This window comes from Euprymna scolopes, chromosome 15 (assembly GCF_053919585.1).
Source record: "Euprymna scolopes isolate OS-2025 chromosome 15, ASM5391958v1, whole genome shotgun sequence".
In the NCBI taxonomy this organism is placed as follows: domain Eukaryota; kingdom Metazoa; phylum Mollusca; class Cephalopoda; order Sepiida; family Sepiolidae; genus Euprymna; species Euprymna scolopes.
In genome coordinates, this window is record NC_136496.1 from 111,858,880 (window position 1) to 111,865,413 (window position 6,534).

The window sequence follows — 6,534 nt, forward strand, 5'->3', positions numbered from 1 at the left end:
AGAGGTAGATCAGATATAAATAAAATCTAATGTACCTTAAAAAATGTTTTAAAATAATTAAATTGCAAATAATCACAGTTAATAGAAACAAGAAATTTACAAGCACAACATGAAATATTTTGAACACTCAGATTATTCTATAACCAACTTTAATTGAGATTTGAACACTCAGATTATTCTATAACCAACTGAGCTATGGAGCCATGAGACGACCGGTACACATTCTCAGTGATCTACAAATAAAATGATTACAAACGCAAATTATTAAAAACAAAGAAAAATGGGAGGAAGAAGGCTCCAGAGAGATTCGAACTCTCGACCTCCAGTTTACTAGACTGGCGCTCTAACCAACTGAGCTATGGAGCCATGAGACGACCGGTACACATTCTCAGTGATCTACAAATAAAATGATTACAAACGAAAATTATTAAAAACAAAGAAAAATGGGAGAAAGAAGGCTCCAGAGAGATTCGAACTCTCGACCTCCAGTTTACTAGACTGGCGCTCTAACCAACTGAGCTATGGAGCCATGAGACGACCGGTACACATTCTCAGTGATCTACAAATAAAATGATTACAAACGCAAATTATTAAAAACAAAGAAAAATGGGAGAAAGAAGGTTCCAGAGAAATTTGACCTCTCGAACTCCAGTTTATTAGACTGGCGCTCTAACCAACTGAGCTATGGAGCCAACTGTTGGGGTATTGAAAATTTCAGCGAAATTTATAAATACATTTCAACGTTTATATTAATTTCAGCTATCGTATTAAATAAACAATCTTATTGTACCTGAACAAACGTATTTTGTTATTTTTTTATAATTGTAACGATTTTGAAATAGTTCGTAGTTGGTTATCCTTTGATTATGCTTCTTTTCTTATTCCTATAAATAAAAATTAGTGACTATGTATACTAAAAAGTAGTCAAAAAACAAATATATAACAAATAAAGGCAAGATCATTTATTCTTTTACTTACATCAATAATTTTTGACGTTTTAATTTATTTTAAAGCGCTTATGGCAATTCGAAATTTCGTTTCATTTTCTGATAGAGTAATTCTATTTTACAAAGAATCATTTTTTCTCATAACTAAGGGGGAGGGGGCGGTCGGCTTTTCCCGATCGTAAAATACGCTTAAATATGATACTTTAATTGTGTCCTGATTTTTTATATATTATTATAGAGTCGTGATTTCAAGAGTAAAAAACAAGTATTCGCAACTGAATTTGGAGCAATTAAAAGTGGAGACCTTACCAATGCACCAACGTGACAGGAATACGAACTGATAAAAAATATCAAAAAATATTAAAAATAAACTAAGATGAATGTATAAAACGCATAACGATTTTTTTTTTCAATTTGGACCCATTTTTTGACCTCTTAAAACTATTTTAACGCATACGAGATGATTAAAAATTATCATTAAAAATGTGTACAGATGTATTTTTTAAAATTATTTTGACGCCTTAAAATCCATTTTAACAGACCCATAAAAGAACGGTCCATAAAAAATCTAAGAAGGCTCCAGAGAGATTCGAACTCTCGACCTCCAGTTTACTAGACTGGCGCTCTAACCAACTGAGCTATGGAGCCAGCTGACACAAAGACCAATTCTACACAAATATATACATTTATTAATAGATATCACAGCTGGCGTATTTACTTGTTATTTTTGTCTTAGTTAAGAGATTAGACGCAAGTCATATGAAAAGCCAGCACACTTAGGGTATTGCCGTTTGACTATAAAAATGTCTGAGCAGCCTCGTCCGTATTCCCCAGAAGGGAGAGCTTAGAAGATTAGCAATAAACGAATCCCTTCTCAAAGGAAGGAAAGTACTGTTTACAACGAAGGTTTGGTTATCTTACAGTAGAGTTATCAATCGAGAAACCGAAAAAAAAAAAAAATAAATAGAACTAATAACTTTCACCAAACGCATTAACATTTAAATGTTTACCGATCTCTAGACTTTTAAAGCGGTGAAACTGTAAAAATTATCATTTTTGAATTTTTATCTTTAGACTGACTTATCGAAAAAATAAAATGGCGTCGAAAACGGCGAAGTGCAGACATTTTTTTCAACACTTTAAAAGTATACGGGTCGGTAGAAAATTAAATTTCGATGTGTTTGGTGAGTTATTAGTTGTAACTGAATTTTTTTAATCAGCTTTCCGACCGTATACTGCAATACATGTTGTGTATATATCTATTGTAAAAAAAGAAAAAAAACTGCCGCAATTCTACCCGATTAGAGAGGTGTAAATAGTTCGGAATGCATCCAGCGACCGAATATCAGCAAGTGTTACGGATTTAGTGAGTTTGGGGTTTGTTTTACTGTACACATAGATTCGAAAAAGTTGTCACAAAACAAATATAGAACAAATAAATGTTTTCAAAGGCAATATAAGTTACTTTTCTAACTAACTGGATATGTTTTTAGTGTTTATATTTAATGTAACATGTTTATTCAGCTCGAAAAACATACAGTGTTTACCGATGTAGAGGTCATTTTAGATGACGATAGTGTCTTTGTGTATTGCCCCAAGGACCATATCAACATTTGGTATCAATTGGGTTATGTTTTAGAGAAGGAAGAAAAAAATAAAGGATATATACAGAATATATACAGAACATACAAAAATGAAAATAAAGAAAACATTAAAAAGGATAGAAAGGGTCACTAGTTAGTAAGCGCTAACTAAAACCAAAACATAGTTTTGTAAATGCAAAAATTGACTAAATCGATTTTTTTTAATAAAACATTTTTATATTGAAAATTTCATAAGAAAATAAATGTTATTCTCAACCATAATAATGTTAATTTATGCAAACTTGTCCTTGATAAAGAAAGTTGAGCTAGAAGTCACAAGTCAATATGTAACTAGTGTGAATAATATATGTATGTAATATACGTATGTGAATATTTGGCAGCGTTGAATTGTGTATGTATGTATGTCGGTTTACCTTGTTCTTGTTAATGCGTGTATAGTTTTCAGTAGTAATTCGTTTCTGTTCGCTAGACTCGCGCTAGTGTGTAGGAATATGCGCGCGAGATTAAATATTGTATGTAAACTATTGAAGTGTTCATTTGCGTCTCACTTATCGGGTCAAAGATGCGGAAGTGTTGGGTGTACGTTGTGGCGTCCTTCGTTACTGCCTGCTGGCGAAGTCTGAATTTTGGCTTTTTATTTCCTCGTTTTTAAAAGAAGTTTCTAAATTCACGGCGGCTTATTATTTTTAACATTTTCTCTTGTTACTTTTTGAGGTTTGAAACAATTTTCATTCGTTGAAAATATTCTGAGTTAACACGTTCCTGTAAAAACTTACTTGCCTCCAGGAGTGAAGAGGAAAGCGAATTTCAATGAATTAGAAAGAAAGTAAAAGCGTGTAGTAATTAGAGGCACCCGCCCCTCAGCATCCTCAAGTCTGAGTCGCCACAGAATCAACTAGGTCGTCGATAAACTACACATTTGTAAGAGTTAATTTATTTACTTCTCATAAAAAATAAACTATTACTGTTGCAATAGTCATATGTCTTCATATGACAATCTGGTTATAATATATGAACGGTTATTGTAGCGTTGTTTTTGATTTCAAATCGTGTATTTCAGATGAGATTTGTGTTTTTTGGAGATTGCCAAAGGTCACGTGAGGAATTACTACCTTTGTAATTAAATTGGCGAATGATAAAGATGGATATGTGGCAAACTCCAGAGAAGATGTTTCGCGGCTTCAGTAAATTAAATAGCTTTCATTCACAAGCTCAAAGCTGATTGGCGCAAGCATGCAACTTACCTCCCAACTTGCCCAATCATACGTCATGTCTCAGTTGAGTTGAGCACGCGACGAAGTAAATAAAAATGTTGAACCAAAAAATTTCGCTCTCTTTTTCCTCTCTTCAGTACTTGAACCCAGAACTGACAGCACGCATGCAACAATGCTCCATTTGGAGCTTGTTGGCACCAAAAAGATGACGAAAATCTGTGGGAGTTGAAACTCCCAGGCTGGTTCGATTGTCGCCCTTTTGGCTCTGGTGACCGGAGAGTGACCTAGCCACGTGGCTTCCTGTTTCTTGTATCTCTCTCTCTTTTTCGCTTGGCACCAAGCAATGCACACGTATAAACCCACACACTTCATAAGCATGCACTCAAAGAGCAGCAAATAGAAATGTGAGGTAGGCTTGCATATTTTCTTGTATAAACATTGTTACCTGTAAGATGCTTTCACGTAGAGCTAACACAGTACGAACAATCCAAGACTGTTATAATTAAGCTCGTTTAAAAATATGAGCTATAACCTCCATTTGTGTAAAAATATGAACTATAACGTCTATTTGTGTACACTACCACAGAGGTCAACACGTACAAGCCACAATCACACGTCCTTACGTGACTACCAAATTACTGCACCAATGTACGAACTTTGCTTTGTTTTGTTTGGTTTAAATAAATAATGTAGTTTTATATATGTATACTGGTATAATGGTTTTCCTTATTACTAAGTCGTGAACATGCTTTATATGGCCTCGCAACAATTGGTGACCCTCGACGCCGACTTTTCATTCCTTATACCGAGTATCAAACCAAACAAAAGGGAAGCATTCCCACACCAAAATATTTTGTATTCCTCTTCAACACCCATGCCTAACCACGTGTTGTAACCTTTTACCTGTCTTTCGTCTGTTGTTGATTTTTTTTAGTCCACATGCGCACAGAAAAACACAAACTACTGCAATTACACACAAAAAAGAGCGTTTCACATATATTCCCCCCCCCCTCACAAAAACACAAAAAAAAATTCAGTGCAACTTTAGATTGTGAATATTCTGCACCACTATGATCGAAGATAAATCTGCTTCTAGGCTATGGAGGGCTGAGTTTCCTCCAGGATACCTGCCTTTAATTCTCGAAAACCACACATATGTTTTTTTCAGACGGAGGCTATTTTTGCAAATAGGAAGATTATTTCTCAGTGCACACGTATTATTATTTGATTGAGGCATTGTCAGCAGATATTGCCGAAGAAGTAGAGGATATTTTTAGAGCACCTCCTGCTGAAGATCCATATACGGCGCTTAAGCAGCCCATTCTTGAACGGACAAGTGTTTCGGAAACAGCCAGGTTGAAACAACTTTTCACCGAGTTAACCCTTGGCGACCGCAAGCCTTCTCAGCTTTTGAGACAGATGCGAGGTTTGCTCGGTGCACGCACGATGGACAACAATATCTTACAGCAGCTTTGGTTAGAGAAACTGCTCCCACAATTATCCCACACGCTGCCAATGTTTGTTAGAGATAAGGATCTGACACAACGGTTATCGCCGACCGCGTCGCCAACAATTACCACTACGCGTCAGCTGTAACCACCGTCGCGACCAAACCTACCGCTACAGCCTCCGCATCCAATTCCAGCCCCGAATTATCGGAAATTGCTGCCTTAACCAAAGCAATTCAAGCCCTTCTAGTGGACGGACGGTCACGGCCCAACTACGGACGAAATATGAGAGACAGACGCTCATCACAAAGACGCAGATCTTCCTCGCGATCTACCTGGTGTTTCTACCACCAACGTTTTGCAAGAAGAGCACACAAATGCGTGTAACCCTGCACCTACAAGAGACCTGAACATTTAAACGGGTAGACCGGTGGGATTGTGCGACACATTCCATCCCATCTCTCCAGCCGTGTCGCCTACTATATATTTTCGGCACACTCTCTCGTGGAAAGTTCCTTGTTCATACAGGCGCTGCTGTTAGTGTAATTCCTCCTACACAATATAATGATACAACAGCAGACCCATTTTCACTACAAGCTGCGAACGGCAGCTCCATCCGAACCTTTGGCACCCCATCCCTCACTTTAGACCTTGGTTTTAGGCGTCGTTTTCCATGGATATTCATCATCGCCGATGTAAAAACACTCATTCTTGGTGCTGATTTTCTTTCCCATTTTCAACTTTCTGTTGATCTAAGAAAACGTTGTTTAGCCGACACAATGACATCTCTTTCGTTCACTGCGGTACACCAGTGATACACCAGGCATCCGCACAGCAAGCCCATCAAATGCAATTTTTACAGATCTGTTGAACCAATTTCCTGAGCTCACCCAACCCTTTCCCACACGGGGAATGTTAAACATCATGTGCGGCATCACATTACAACCCGTGCTGGTCCCGCACATACCAAGCCTCGACGATTGTGCCCGGTAAAGTTTTGTGCTCGCTCAGAATTTCAACATGATGAATCTTGGAATAATACGGCCTTCAAACAGCCTATGGTCATCTACACTCCACATGGTACATAAGAAATCGGAGGAAGACTCCCACAAATCTATCACAACTTCAAATTTCTTGAACCACCATGCGTTCAGTAGTGATTCCTGGGCCAAACGCTTCGTAAATATCGCGAGCTGTTTCAGCAACATTTCGGCCTCGCTTGAATTGAAATAAGAAAATCGTGCAAATTTGCTTTTTTCTTTTTCATCTTGCATTCAACGTTCCGATAAGAAGACATTCTTGTTTTAAAATGATTGCAATT

General features: G+C 37.2%; 3 non-coding genes across 3 annotated transcripts; all 3 read right to left on the reverse strand.

Annotated features, from left to right (window-relative positions):
• Window positions 1–292: 292 nt before the first annotated feature.
• On the reverse strand, window positions 293–366 carry Trnat-agu (transfer RNA threonine (anticodon AGU)). The gene has a single exon. It is a non-coding gene; the product is annotated as a tRNA-Thr (tRNA).
• Window positions 367–455: 89 nt separating this feature from the next.
• Trnat-agu (transfer RNA threonine (anticodon AGU)) lies at window positions 456–529 on the reverse strand. Its single transcript has one exon. It is a non-coding gene; the product is annotated as a tRNA-Thr (tRNA).
• Window positions 530–1,521: 992 nt separating this feature from the next.
• Trnat-agu (transfer RNA threonine (anticodon AGU)) lies at window positions 1,522–1,595 on the reverse strand. Its single transcript has one exon. It is a non-coding gene; the product is annotated as a tRNA-Thr (tRNA).
• Between the last annotated feature and the right edge of the window lie 4,939 nt (window positions 1,596–6,534).